At 36.7% G+C, this 16,553-nt stretch overlaps 1 protein-coding gene across 1 annotated transcript in view; it reads left to right on the top strand.

Moving 5' to 3' along the window:
* The window catches only part of KY (kyphoscoliosis peptidase), a 94,297-nt gene that overhangs the window by 52,137 nt on the left and 25,607 nt on the right, over positions 1 to 16,553 (top strand). The gene's annotated exons all lie outside the window — the stretch shown is intronic.

Genomic DNA, 16,553 nt, shown 5'->3' with positions numbered 1-16,553 from the left:
GGGAAAAAGATTGCCTAATGGTCAGTCCTGTGGGAATAATTCTCCAAACCGACTAGACCAATATCAAGTCCATTGCCAATGGACAGAATACATATTTAAAACCTTCCCAGTTTGTTATGATCCATCAGGGTTTGTGCAAGTGCATATCCTTCAAGTATGACTTTTGTGGAAAACTATTTTCTTCTGTGGGGTACTAGGGGTCATAGAACACTGGGATTAAAGTCAGGAAGACCTGAGTTCAAATTTGACCTTGGACACTTATGGCTTTGTGATGTTGAGAAAGTCACTTAGCCCTGTTTGCCCCAGTTTCCTCATTTGTAAAATGAGCTGAAGGAGAAAATCACAAACCACTCCAATATTTCTGCCAAGAAAACCCCAATAGGGTCATGAAAAGTTCAACACAACTGAATAACAACAAATTTTTCCTCTGGGGGTGGGGTGGGGTAATAGGGGAGATCCTCAGATTTCATTGGTATGGAAAATTCCTAGAAAGAAAATTCTCTTTAGCACTTCAGGTAAATATCTTCTCTATAATTTATAGTCTTAGAACAGGAGCTCTTAACCTGGGATCCACACACTCCTATGCAAAGATTTCAGGAAGGTTTATGAATTTGAATGGAAAAAAAACAGCATATTTAATTTTCATAAATCTCTGATATTTAGCATTTCCTTCAACTGAGAAAGGATTTAAAGGAGCCACCAGACTATCAGAGGGGTTAAGAACTCTATCTTTGAGAGGCATTCAGGTTTATTTATCCAAGTATGTGTCAGAGGTGGAATTTGAATCTAGACTTTCCTCACATCAAAAGCTTGATCTCTATCCATTCTGCTGTAGTAGTACCAGTAGTACTAACAGTGCAAGTGGTAGCAGCAGTAGTAGCTGTAATCATCATCATTGTCATTTAAATTAGTAGGCATTTATTTTGTTGTTATTATTATTATAGTATAGATAACATATGCTACTATATTATTATGATAGTATTTTACTATTATTATTGCTATTATTATATTATAAATATACTCTGTAAACAGGCACTATCCTATGTGTTGAGAAATCCAAAGACAAAAATGAAACCACTTCTCCCCTACAGAAAGTTATACTCTGGTAGAGAAAGACAATATGTACACAGATAAGTAAATACAAAACACATTCAAGCTAAATAAAGGAACATAAGGAAGAATTAACCATGGTGGGATTAGATAAAAATCTTCTCAGGATGGGGCATGACAGTCCTGAAGGAAGGTTTGGATTCCAAGAGGTAGGAGTGAGAAAGGAGGACCTTCCAAGGATGGGGGACAACATGTTCAAAAGTAAACAATGGGAATATGGAATAATATATACAGCAAACAAATGCTTTATTGGAATATAGAAGCAAGTAGAAAGAATAACATGAAATAATTATAGAAAGATAAGCTGGAGCCAAATTGAGAAATGTCAAATAGAAGAATTTCTAAGCATGGCTCAGCAGAAAATGACTGATTTGAAGTCAGAAAACCACTTATTGTGTGTGCTTAGACCAGTTCCAAACCATTTTTGACCTCAAATTTCTCATCTATAAAATGTCAGGTTGGACTAGACAACCTCCAAGGTTTTTTCCAACTCTAGAGTTGGAATTTTTTTCAATCTTCTTTATCTTACAATTAATTTGTAGCTACTATATCCTTGTGAGTGGAAGAATAGCATAATCATAATAATACCCACTCACCTCAATGGATTGTTTATTTTTAAAGAACTTGGAGGCAAATGTCAGCTCTCCTCTTCTAAGATGATTCAGAATTAATGGCAAGATTTCAATTCTAAAATTTTATTATCAACCAACATACCTATAAAAGGGTCTCCAGTTTTCACTTTCCATTCCCAACATAATCCTTAAGATGCAAAACTAAACAATGACATCAGTCCTGTTTAGCTCTTTTTTTTTACAATGAGCATGAATCTGTATGATGCTTGAACCTGCCTGCAGTTTTCCTTGTCACTGTAATGTTAAGAAGTTAAAACTGCTTTATTAAGGCAAAAGCTCCATAAGAACAGAAACTTTCTGTGTACTTATTACCTCACTCAGGAATTTGGTCATTACTCTGCTCAGCAAATACTTGATGACAAGCAATACAGAACTATAGTTGCACCCATAAACAGATTTTTCCTAGGACTAACATACACATAACATCTTCATATAAAAAATGGAGTTTCATATCAAGTCAACAATCATTAAATTCCTGCTATGTGAAAGGCATTGGGAATACAAAGATGATATAGATATGATTCTTGCCCTTGGAGTCTTAATCCTAAAAGAATGGAGTTAATGCATGTTTGCAAATAACTATAGTAAGGCAGAATGCAAGGAAAGTTTTAAGAGCAGAGGAGTCATTTTTAGCTGGGAGGTAGATTGAAAAGGGAGATTAGAGAAGGCTTCAAAGATAAGAGTGGGTAGAGAAAGTTTTTTAGATGGATCAGATCAGATCTGATTTGGTCCTTCAAAGGACAGCTTGCAATGGGTAGATAGGGAAAGAAGTCTATGAGGCAGGGAGGAGGACTTGAAGAGATGAAAGACAAAAAGTCAAGGAAATAGAAAAGGGCAGGGTCAGAATTTTGGGTACTTAGTAGTCTAGTTTGGCCGTAATGCAGTTCATATGAAGAGGAAGAGAATGACATAAAGGTAGAATGGAAATAGTGACAGGCTTTGAATGACAGGGTTAGATAGCCATACTTTATTTATCTGGCAAGAAGGAACCACTGATGTCTTTTTTTTAATCAAAGAATAACACAATCAGAGCATTGCTTTAAGATTAGTCAGCTCAGGGGCGGCTAGGTGGTGCAGTGGATAGAGCACTGGCCTTGGAGTCAGGAGTACCTGGGTTCAAATCCGACCTCAGACACTTAATAATTACCTAGCCATGTGGCCTTGGGCAAGCCACTTAACCCCATTTGCCTTGTAAAAACCTAAAAAAAAAAAAAGATTAGTCAGCTCAGTTCAATTCAAAAATCAATTTAATTGACTACTTACTATGTTAGATACTGTGGACAAAAGGACAAAATATGAAATAGTTCCTGCCCTCAGGGCACTTCCAATTTGCTGAGGAATATATCACATACACAGAGAAGCAAATATAAGATAACCTGAAGAACAAGAGAACTCCTTCCTTACCTCATATCCTTCTTGCTGAAATAGGCCTTTCATTTAATGGCCTTCTTCCATATAAGGTGGGAAGATGAGAGAAAAATTCACAGAGAAAGCAACACTTGGTCTGATTCTTGAAAGAAGATGAAAGATGAGTCAACTCGAGACCCAACAAGGAAAGAAGAGAAATTGTAAAAATGCACTGAGACAGGGGATAAGAGTATTAAGTTTGGATTACTAATAGTCCAGTTTGGCTGTGATATAGAGTATATTAAAGGGAATAATTTGAAGTACAACAGTTCCAATTAACGTAAATAATGAATCTTGTGAAGTGATCACATTATTCACATTTTCATTGTATATTTTCATTGGGCTGGAACCAATTGCCATATTTTAAGATACTTATATTTTGAATAACACAACTAGTAGTATTCTCACTAATTAGAGCTTAGTTGGCTATAAAAGTAGACTGGAGCTAGATTTTGGAGGGCTTTTAATACCAGACTTTAGGTAAGTCCTAGCTGTGGGACCCTGGACAAGTCACTTAACTCTCTTTACCTCAGCTCCTCATCTTTCAAATGAACTGGAGATGGACATGGCAAACCACTCAGGATCTTTGCCAAGAAAATCCCAAATAGTTCATAGAGAGTCAAATATTTCAAAAAATGAAGCAACAAAAATGCCAGTCTGAGAAATTTATATTTTATTATAGAAGTAGTAGGGAATCAAGAGAAAGGATGGTATAATGGACAGTAATACCACAGAGTTGGGAAGACCAAGTTCATATCTTGTCTCTGAATTATACTGGCTGTGTGACCCTGGATAGGTCATAGAATTTCTTGTTGTTGTCCCTACCACAACTCTCCAAGACTGTTAGTTCCAAGGTGGTCACTGATATGTCTTGACACAGGAAGTTTGCTCATTGAATGTGCCCTATACCTAAGAAATCAGAGCTCTTGTGTCTAAGTATATATATTTATACAGTATTTTTTCCAAGAAAACCCCAAATGGGATCATAAAGAGTTGGACTTGGCTGAAACAATTACAATTAAACAACAACAACCATATATGTGTGCATTTGGCAATGAGGCAGATATAGATATCATAACTTTGATTTCTTTGGCATAGGGACATACAGACACATATACATATACATTTATGTAGCTAGATGGCATAAGGAAAATAGAGTGCTAGGCCTGGAGCCAAGAGGACTTGAGTTCAAATCCAGCCTAAGATATGTGTTAGCTATGCGATCCTGGGCAATTCACTTAACTGTTTGCCTCAGTTACCTCGTCTGTAAAATAGTGATAATAATAGCTCCTATCTCCCAGTTTAGGTCTGGCCCTTAGTAGGTATTATATAAATAGTGCTAAATAAATGCTAGACATATATATAGATATATAATATATGTATATATAATATAGTTATCATATCATTATAATTATTATAAATACTAATATACATGTACCTATACTATATATACAGATATTATATATGTATATGTTTATTTTTGTTCTTCACATACAGTCAGTCAATCATGCCCTTCTCTTTTTGACCCTATTTTGGGGTTTTCTTAGTAAATATTGGAGTGGTTTGCCATTTCCTTCTCGAACTCATTTTACAGATGAGGAAACTGAGGCAAACAGGATTAAATGACTAACCCAGGGTCACATACTAGTAAGTATCAGAGGGCAGATTTTTTTAAAAAATTTTTAAATTTTTATTTATTTAAAGCAATGGGGTTTAAGTAACTTACCTAAGATCCCACAACTAGGCAGTTACTAAGTCTCTAAGGCCGAATTTGAACTCAGGTCCTCCTGTCTCCAGGGCTGGTGCTCTATCCACTGAGCCACCTAGCTGTCCCCAGAGGCCAGATTTTAATTCAGGTCCTTCCTATTCTGAACCCAACTTTCTATCTCCTGTGAGTATACATAGCAAGCCACTGAAAGTTTGTAAGCAAACGTTTATTTTGGCAATTCTATTGACTAAGGTTTGGAGAGGAGGGGGACTGAGGAGGAGTCAGTTGCCATAATCTAAATAAGAGGTGATGTGTCTAAAAGAGGAAACAAATATTAGATGGTTTGAAAGTTAAATAGACAAGATTTGGCAAGTGATCAAATATAGGGAACAAAGGGGAGGGTTGATGATATACCAGCTTGGGTGGGTGGAGTATAGGTATAGAGTCAGAAAGACCTGGGGTCAGATTTCATGGTAGATGCTCCCTAGCCATGTGACCATGAACAGGTTGTTAACTGTGCAATGGTGGTAACCAGTGATTCTGTCCCTGACTACCTTCCCTTCTCTGGCTCTGCTTCTGTTAGCCTCCCCGTCTCATAGGGTGGTTATGAAGATCAATATGAGAGCAGACATGTTTTCACTATATAAATGTGAGCAATTATTAGATCCTGAAGTTATCATTTTATACTAAGTGGTTAAACCAGCTAATTATCTCTGAAGTGGTATTTCATGTTTATGAATCAGATGTTACACTGTAAATGTGTTTCATGATTGCTTTTAGTCAATCACAGCCAAAATGATGGAGAATTTCTTTTTAATTTTTCACTTGTGAACTGGTGACCTACATCAGCCAAACAATGTTCTCTATTAATATTGCAAAAACTCAGAACTCAAACATTTGCCACATCATTTCTTTCTTGAAGTCCCGTGAACTTTTCATTATTATTTTCAGCCTCTTCGAGATTAAGGAGGCAGCTTGGGACAGTGGAATGGGCACTGAAATGAAGTCAGAAAACCTGGACCCAATCTTATCTCTGACACTAACAAGTTGACCTTGGACAGTTCCCTTAATCACCCTGGGCCTCTGTTTCCTCACACAGAAAATGAAAGAGTTTCACTAGATGGTTTCCAATATCCCTTCCAGGTTTAGATATATGATTCTATAATCCTATAAGATGGTGACCTTTGGATAATAGATTTGGTTAAGTGAGCCATCAACTCTTTGATTTAACCTATAACAATAACCCTAAATACATGCTGCTTCTGAGATCAGATTACCTTATGGCTGTGTTGTCATAATAATATAGATATTAGTAACAAGAATAATACTTTAAGACATTAAGGTATATGATTTATTATTTGATGTAGAACTTCCAGTAATGCAGATCACAACTCTTCCCTTTATACCTTCACTAAACTGTGTCCATAATGAAAAAAATCCATCACCTAGTAGCCAACATTCTGATGAGAAACTATTTGAACTGAATTAGACTGGCCCCCAAATACCAAATATATGATCCACTGATGAGCTGATACTCAAAGCCTTTCCCATTTTAGTGGGGTCCTCAGAAATTGGGTTGGGTTCGTCTGGCATAGGTTTCAAGAACCCAAGGTTTTCTCCATGTCCCCACAATTAGTTATCATAGTATGATTTTAATGCCACCATGAAGAATATTTGGAAAGAAGAGTTCTTGAATTTAGTTCTCACCATAAAATACTGCAGAACTAATCTTCAAATGCTAGAATCTTAAAGTAATATGGGACATGGAAGGTCATCTACTGCAGCTTTGCTATACCATAGTCATGATCACTACCATCTAATATTTTGCTTCATCATTTCTAGTGATAGCTAACTCACTATCTCACAAAAACATCTATTCTATTTTTCCTGCTAGACCTATAATCTCAATGCTATAGGAAACTACTGGTGAAGAAGCTACCTACAATTTAGAACAGCAGCTACTCTGCAAATTTTAATCTTAGAGGCCACTGAGTGGCACAATAGATAAGGTGCTAGACTTGTAATTGGAAAAACCTCAGTTTAAGTCCTGCCTCAGAGCCATGCTAGCTGAGTGATCCTAGGCAAATCATTTAACCTTTCTCAGACTCAATTACCTCATCTGTAAAATGGGGATAATAATCATAGCATCTACCTAAAAGAGTTGTTGTGAGGATCAAGTGAGATAAAATATGTAAAATGTAAATGTAAATGTAAAATGTAAAATTATAAACCTCAAAGTACTATATACTTTTTAGCTAGTATTATTATATTGTTGGTGTTGTCATAATTGTTGTTGTTAATCATTATTGAGCTACCCTTAGCACTTAGGAATTCAGTCACTTGCTCAGAGGTATTCAACCAGTAATGGTAAGAGACAAGATTTGAACTCAGGTCTTAATTCTATCTGGTGGCCTGAGTTTCAACTTCTATACCAGAAACAAAAAATATTTCTAATCTTTCTTCCATATAAGGATACTTCAAATATTTGCAACCATCTATCATGTCCCTCAAAAGCATCTTCTGTAGGCTAAACCTTCACCATTCCTTCTTCCTTTTTTCATACAACATGGTTTCTAGGCAGCTTGCTATCTTCGCTTCTTTCCGCTGGATAATCCCAGAATGAAACACAGTTCTCCAACTGTGATCTTCCTCAGTTGTCCTATGGGGTTATTGCCCCTATTCATCCAGACACTTGACTTTTATTAAAATAACAAAACAATGTGATGTCTTCCATTGGATTGTGAGCTCCTTGAGAGCAGGGATTATCTTTTCTCTTTCTGTATATCCCCAGCTCTTAGCACAGTGTCTGGCTCTTACTAGGCACTTATTATATTGTTACTTGACTGGTTTCATCATTGTCAGGAGGTGACTCTGGGTCCCTGCAATCCACTGGAGCCCTAGCTCTAACAGACCCTATCAAGATATGTATGTGTACAACCCCAATAACACTAGCATGTCTCTCTCCTTTGGACCAGATAGCTGAATTTGAAGAAGTTATTACAATAGGTTGGCCACTAAGTGAAAAGTATTTTCAATCATAGCTCATGGAAATTGTTTATTAAGGCATAGAGAGTTTTCAATCTGTACTGATGGAATGAATAACCACACTGATAAAGCCATGAATTCTTAAAGAAGCCAAGTATTGAAGGTGAGGCTGTTAGCTATTCAAACAGCCCTGTTACAATATTGACCATGAAGGGAGTAAAAAAATCTTCCAATCAAAATTCTATTCTTGATACAAGACTTTATTCTTGCAGAGTAGAAAAAACAGTTATCTCTTCCACATTGTGGTGCCCCACCATCTTAAAGATAGGCATAAAATTTTTAGAAGTCTGATTTTTCTTTTTTCTTTTCAAAAGTATTTATTGTAAAATTTGGATTAAGTATTTGGTCATAGGTTTTGTGTGGTCTTCTGGGTTTCATGTGTCATTGACAGCTTCCACAAAACTTCTCCAAAATTCCCATTTGATTTCTTACACTGACTGACCTGCAATATACTGAAGCCACAGTGGAAAAAGTCATGATGTGGAAGGAGTAACTATACTGTGAAGTCAAAAGAGGGAAGACCAAAATAGAATGTGGGAAGGTGATATTCAAACCTAGCAAAACAAGCAAGACAGGTCATTTCTGCCATCTTTATTATGATGGCCCTTCTGTTTGCTTCAATGAAATCACAGGATGTTAAGGCTACCAGAGGCCTTAGAAAGACCTGGTCTACACCCCTATACCCTACTGTCACTCATTTTATAGATGAAGAAACTGAGACCTATAAAAAATAAAATTACTCCCACAAGGTCTTACACAGAAGCAGAACCTAGACCAAATTTCTGAATCCAAGGCTCACTATATTATATCTTATTCTCTCTCACATCATGAATATCGATTTTATTGATGTGATGTTTCTGACATCTGACTCCATCATCTTCCCACTGTCTCACTAAGGAGGGTCCCAGTTGTCCCTCGATGTCTTCTGTTGTCTTGGTTCTTTTATTTTCACCCACCTTCAATTAACACAATCTGAGTTAGCATCTGGAACTAACTCCCAGTAAATGTGAACTGCCTTCCTCCTCTCTCAGATGCAACCTAACTTCACTGATGCTCAGTGGTATTGCAAATTCAGAGAGAATCTGGGCCAGTTGTTGCTGCCAAAGCAAGTGTCAGCTCTGTTCTTATGTGCCTGAAAAATCTCTTAATCCATCCCTGAGAAAAAGTATAGTTCCACCTTCCTTCCTTGAGACCAAGTGGCCCCTCAGCAGAGAAACAATCTTGGATTCACATGCCTTAATGGGCAAGCATATCTTGGTAGTAAAATTGTTTATTTACCATCATTGTTCTTGATAATAATCATCATTCAGCATCATATTTGAAATTTATATGTGCAGAAATCAAAGATGGCCTGAGAGTTCATAACAGGACTAATGGTACTACTCTCAATAGAAACAAGGAAGCCAGAAGGTAGAATTGATTTGGGGAGAGGATTAAGTTTGATTTTCTGTAGGTTGAGTTTGAAGTGATGATGGGACATCCAACTATAGCCATCCAGAAAACAGTTGTAATTCTGTGAAAGACAGTGTAATTGTGGAGTGTTGAGTTCTAATTCTGTCTCTGAAACTTATTGCTTTTCTGACCTTAGATAAGTTATTTAATTTTCTTACTTCAGTTTCCTTATTTATAGTATTGAACAATTTGGCCGTGAAAGTTCCTTCTGACCTATTATTCTACACAATTATCTAACTTGTGGATTATGTGCAGAGAATTTTTAAATGTCAGGCAGGTGACCCCCTGACTCTCAGCACACTCTCCTGATACCATCTTAGACATCCAGCTGGGATGTCCTTATGAGGTGATTGAGGAACATCCATGACGGAAAAGGAAGCACTACCCTAAAAATCAGCAACCTCTAAACAACATACTCAGAATGTTTGACTGGTACAATGCATAGAATCAGACAGCAATTACACTTCAGTAGAATGGGCAGCTAGTACAACAGGTACATTGGATAAAGTGCTGGGCCTAGAGTCAGGAAGACCTGAGTTCAAATGCGACCTCAGATACTCACTAGCAGGTGATCACCAGTGTGACCCTGGACAAGTGTCAACCACTATCTAACTCAGCTATAAAAGGGGGATAATAATAGCACCTACCTCACAAGGTTGTTGTGAAAATCAAATAAGAAACTATTGGTTAAAAAAAGTGCTTTTCACAGACCTTGGTACATGATAGAATTTATAATGGAGAGCTCCTGGGAGGGGATGTTGGTAATTTTGAAATGAGTCTACCATCATTCTATAGCAGCAATGATAGGGGAGCCAAATGTTTGGGGCCAGGGAGAAGCTGAGTAAGGAATAAATGACTCTTCCATACCATATGTATCCATAGTCTCCATAATCATAAAGGATTTGCCCCTTCTTCCTCTCATCTGTGTTTCTGTGGCTCACTAGGGAGTTGAGTGGCCTCAACTCATCACCAAGAAGTTATGTTGGACTAGTTATTTAACCTATTTGTGCCTCAGATTCTTCAGCTGTTAAAGTCTGGGGCAAGGTAGAGGAGAAGGTAGCTATATGGAACAGTGGATAGAGTTCTGGGTCTGGAGTTAGGAAGACTGATTCAAATCTAACCTCAGATAATTGGTCTACAAGTTGCTTTAGCTCTGTTTGCCTCCTATTTTTCTCATCAGTAAGCTGGAGCTGAAGAAGGAAATGGCAAACCTCTTTCTTTTCTTTACCAAGGAAAACCAAAGAATGAGTTAGGCAAAACTGAAAAATGGCTCTACAACACCAAAAGCGAGGGATTGGATTGAATAGCCTCTGAAAGACCCTCCCTATTCTAAATCTATGATCCTATCATTCTCATTTTCTGCCCAGATGCCCTTGGAAAACTGACTCCTTGAGGTGATATTGGTTATGTCCCTCCAGAAATGGAAAAGTAGTTGGCACAAATAACAAGACCCTAATATCCCTAGGTGACTATGCCAATGATTAAAAATATTATGCCTCATTTTGGTATAAAGGAAAGAGCACTGGAATCCAAAGAATCACCTTTGAATAATGGTTCTGTTGCTCGCTACAACTCTGGGCAACTGACAAAGTCTCTGGGTCTCAGGTTCCTTAACTGAAAAATAACAATATGTTAACTTCCTACTTCACAGAGTTATTATGAGGAAAACACTTTTTAACCCTTTAAAAGCTATATAAATGTAAGTTGTCTACTGGAGTGCAAATTCCCAAGGAGGAAACTCCTTCTGTCTCTCTCTGCAAATCAGTAATTGTTCTATAGATTATACTCTCAGGGGGCGGCTAGGTGGCTCAGTGGATAAAGCACCGGCCCTGGAGTCAGGAGTACCTGGGTTCAAATCCAGTCTCAGACACTTAATAATTACCTAGCTGTGTGGCTTTGGGCAAGCCACTTAACCCTGGTTGCCTTGCAAAAACCTAAAAAAACAAACAAAAAAAAAAAAAAGATTATACTCTCAGCTTTAAGAATTGGTTGCAGGCACTGAATGGTTAAGTGATGTAGTCTAGGTCACATGGCTCATTTCAGAGATAGGACTTGAACCCAGATCTTTCTGATTCTAAGATTTACTCTATTTACTACTCTGTGATGCTTAATAGAATAATGATGGTGGTGGTGGTGGTGATGATGATGATGATGATGATGATGATGATGATGATGATGATGACATCAATGATGATCACACCATGGAAGGTTTAGAGAACCAAAATGATAGAGTTAGAACAAGCCTCAGAATCTGAAAAATATGGGTCCAAGTCATCACTTTTACCAAATGTGAAACCCTAAATAAGTTATTTGACTTCTTCATGTCCTAGTCAACTCTCTAAGACTCTCTTAAAAAGATTGCACAGAAGGTGCCAGTCTGCATTGGTAGATGGAGTTTCCTCACTTAGAAGTTCCCTATCCCAACCTATCTCTATCAATATTATTGTCAAGTATTGTTGTTAACCACAGAGATTTCCCTTGGAGATCAGACTTCAGCATTCTCTTGGACCTATACTTGAAATCTTTTTATATCTGGCAGTGTTTTTGCTCCCCAATCCATGGGGAGCATGGTATTCAGGAACTCAGATGATTGGGAACCCTATGGTGATTGGGCTAGTGGAGGAGTGAAGGGATATTCACTTTTATTTGAGGAATGTATTCACTTAAGCAAAACATAATCAGGAAGGAAAATGGTTTCTTGATGTCATCACTTACTGTACACTGACTTTCAGTGCTCTCTGCCCAGTATGAACTAGAGTCAATGGTGAGTAAAGTCTGCAGGTGCTACTGATTGCAGTTCCTCAGCAGGCCATCCTCTGTGGCAGGAGCGGGCAGATAACACCATAGCTGGTAATTAGAGGTCTTGGTGATGATTTGTTTGAAGCCAGGAGAAGAGATAAAGCTACAGTCTGAAAAACTTGTCAGGATCAGATGAGCCAGAAAACTGCTAAGTTACTGCAATGGGCATGACTTGGCTTACTACAAAATAAACTGGAGTTGGAAACAATGTCCAAACTCAGGGGGGGACACAAATGAGTTGTGCTAATGGCATCCACTTGAGAATTCGAATATTTGACAAGGTGACAGAGCACTAGCCCATCCCACGCCTACCTTTCCAGGGCCTCTGACTTCTCTAGGATGATGTCTTCCCCTAATCACTTCCTTACTAAATGATTAGGAGGGAAAAATTTTGGAACTCAAAATCTTTCAAAAAATGAATGATGAAAAATGTATTTATATGTAATAGAAAAAATAAAATACTATTAAATTTTTTAAAAAGAAGAAAATGGAAGTAAGTCAAGAAGGAATCATAGTTAAGCAGAATTGCTTTGAAGTTATATGTTACATTTTTCAGTTATTTAAAAAGAAAAGTGAGTTGTACATAATTGAGATATACAGTTTCATGCACAATTCTTTTTCTATTCTACAATGTCTTTGAAAAATTATCAATTCATTTAGTGTATGTTAATTTAAAAAAAAAAACAAATCCTATGTGACAACAAAGGCTCTAAGTTTTCAGTACACAATAACATACAATGGATGTAATTTTCAAATGCAGAAGGAGTCGGTCACAATCTATTAAACTTTGCCTAGCAGAAAGTTGACCTTCTATATCATTAAAGGTCCTTGTTGTCCACTTTGACACTCAGTAGAGATCTCAGTGAAGGAAGAGTACCCCAGCCCTGACAATATCCATTGCTTTGGCATGTCATAAGAACTTAATATAAAGACTTGTTAATTAGCTGAGTTTGAATCTTCCACATAATTACACCCTTCTACTAGTGTGGTATACTCTCTCACAAAGCTTGACTCTAATGCTTCACTGAAGCCTGGATGTGACCCTGGGTTCTCAGAGAACAGATTATATCATTTCAGAAAGGTTTCAGGTATGATCCTAACACTTTGTCTATTTTCTGAGGACCAGGCTAGCCAATTTCAGAGAATCTAATAACAAGGAAACTAGCCATTTGGTGATGAATTATTTGGCCATGAAAAAAAAATGGCCTCTGGTTTCTAGTAACCCCCTTCCACTTCTGCAGTGACAGTAACAGAAAGACAGAAGTAGGGGGCATTGTTGATAAAAAAAATTTCACATTGTTTTGAGACAATTTATAAACATTAACCTTGGGTATTCTAAATATGAAATCTTTCTGAGATTTAAAAAATAGACATACTATTGGAAAAATTACATTAATCTTGTCATTCTTCCTACCAATGAAGTGAGAAAACAAAAGAAATTTTGCCTAAATGGAATGTTTCTCAAGTTCTCTTTGGAGAGACAATCACAGTTATTGTCCCTTCTTGGACTCTAAGGGAACAGAAAAACACCCCTTCATGGCACATTTGGCCCTATGCTTGCAATCCTCATTGTGAGCAAAGGAAGACAATCATGATATTTTCAACTTATACACTATCTTTTGTGAAAGATGATGAAATAGAAGGTTACGTAACAAGTTACCAAACCAAAGTAAACCTATATTTTGATACCTATTGAGTTTAATGCAATGGTGGATATTGGTTTTATAAACATGAATCAAATGTTTATAAACTATTCAGAAGTCTCATGCCTTTATGACATAATCCTTCCATAATGAATAAAGTGAAAAGCACTGGACATGGTAAACCCTGAACAATAGTACAAAGAATGAAAATGATTATATCTGAATAAACAAAAAATTACTGGGTTGCTCATGCAGGATGGTGAAGGGACTATATCAGAACTGTTGGCCACTATATTCAGACCATTAGTTAGTTATGATAAAAGTCTAAATCAATATAAAATTAGAAGAAAGGTTAAAAATGAGATAACACTAAAAAACTGCAGTAACTCTAGCCTGACCTATTCAAACAAACATTGATGCCAAAAATTAGGAAATAGAAAGAGGCAAAGATATTGACCTTGATCATCAGTATTTCTGGGGGGAAATTTATAATGTAAAATATTTACTAAAATGAGATGAGAAGACCCTAGAAACTGCCTTACCCAGCAAATATTTGTGAGAGATGACAGCTGAAAGCAGCAATAGTAGGGAATATAGATTCATTTATAAATGCTCCAGAGGAAAATGACAAAGGATTGTCAGTTGTATTACCTTTTAAAAGATTGGAAAGCAGTGGAAGTAAAAATAAATCTATAGAAGGCTTGGTCTGAGAGCCTAGTGCATTACATTATTTTAGAGAAGTCAGAGATGAAACCACCAGGAAGTTAACAAATAATCATAAAAATGAGAAGATTATTCAATGTTTCTATTACAATCTGTTTTTATTATTGATCATTGAGGTGCCACCACATTTGGATTCTTACCCCTCAGATAATGATATGCTATTCAGAGAAGAAGATGACACTTAGAAATACAGTTGCTCCAAAAGCCACTGGAAAAGACCAAGTATGCAATCTTTCAGGAGATGACACAATCTTGGGCACTAGAATTCACAGGAGGAACTGGACAAAAGTCTCATAGAATGACCAGGTATAGATGGGTTATGAGCTCCATCATTGGAAAGAACATTCAAATTTATGAGAGCATAAGTCCATTAGAGTATAGGCCAGACACTGTGCTGGATACCAGGAATATAAATATGAAATATAAATATATATGAACATAAATATGAAATTTAAATATAAATATGAAAAATAAACAGATGTCTCACTTATATTCAACTGAGAAATCAATATGCATACCTATAGAAGGATTGTATCTTTATGCAGGTACAAGTGAAAGAAATGAGGTATGACTTTGACTTAGAAATGAGAACACTCTTAAACCATCACATTCATCAGCCTAGTGCTTGTTTACAAGAACAAAACTAAGAAACTGTCTCCTAAGGCAAATAGAGACTACATCCATAACAAGTGGTTGAATTTGAACTGTGTGAGGTAATGGAACAATGTTAAGTAAAAGGACAAACATATTATAATTAACATTGTAATGCATAGTGGACAGTACCTATCTTATGCAGTTTTTCTAATTTTGGCCCTGTGATATGTTCCACATGGCTACCCACTTCTACAGCCCTAATACTTTTCGGGGGGGGGGAGGGAAAATGGGAAAGAGACAGAGAGGTCACCTCTTGGCATATTTGCTACTAATTGTTCTTGAGGCAGTCAATTTTCTATTTAGAGAGCCAGCAGACTCCCAGATCTGGATTTTCTACCATCATAGAACCATAAATTTAAAAAACCCTAAATCTTTATATTTGTGTAATAGATTACAGTTTTCAAAGTTCTTCAGTTACATTATCTCACTTGAACATAATTGTAGTAAACATTTATCTAGAGCTTTAAGATTTACAAAGTACTTTACATCCATTTTCTCATTTTGCCTTCATAACCACATGAGGCAACCTAATGGAATAGTATATGGTATAGTGGAGTAGTTGGACTTGAAATCAGTACAATAGATAAGTATTGTCAGCTCCATTTTCCAGGTGGAGAAGCTATAACTTACAAAGTTTAGGTGTCTTGTCCTATGTTACACAGATGGTAAATGCCAGACCACTATATAAATGATCCTGGAGATTAAAATTGGAAAGGACCTTAGTTGAAAGTAATGTCTAATTCAGTGCTCTCATTTAACATATGAGGAAACTGGAGCCCAGAGAGGGGAAGAGATTTTTCCAAAGACACATAGATAGTAAATATCGTTTTGGATTCAAACCATACTCTTTTTATTTTAATTCTTAGCATCCTTTTACAGTATATCCCATTTGACCCTTATAAAAGTCCAGTCCAGAGGGCTTCTTAATCTAGGGTAGGTGAGTATATATATATATATATATATATATATATATATATATATGGAAAAACTTATTTCAGTACAATTAGTTTCCTTGCTAATCCTATGTATTTAATTCTATGCATTTAAAAGTATTATTCCAAGATATAGCCCTCAGACTTTACCAGACAGCCAGAGGGTACTATGACACAAAAACCTCTGCTGTAAGACTAGGAGGAAAAGGTATCACCCATCCCCATTTTGCAGATAAAATACTTGACATGAAAAAGCTATGACTTCCCCAATATCACATAACAACAGAGTCAGGTCTAGACTCTGAATCTCTAACATATAGTCCAGAGCTCTTTCGACTATGGCAAGCCACATGCAGTGTGCCTCAACCTAACTTGTGCTATCTAGGAGAAAGAGATGTATGGAGTTGTGAGGGGACAACATGGTACATAGAACCTCAGAACTAGAAAG

Source organism: Macrotis lagotis, chromosome 1, assembly GCF_037893015.1.
Source record: "Macrotis lagotis isolate mMagLag1 chromosome 1, bilby.v1.9.chrom.fasta, whole genome shotgun sequence".
In the NCBI taxonomy this organism is placed as follows: Eukaryota; Metazoa; Chordata; class Mammalia; order Peramelemorphia; family Peramelidae; genus Macrotis; species Macrotis lagotis.
The sequence above is the reverse complement of the archived record's forward strand: the minus strand, read 5'-3'. Positions and strand labels throughout refer to the sequence as shown.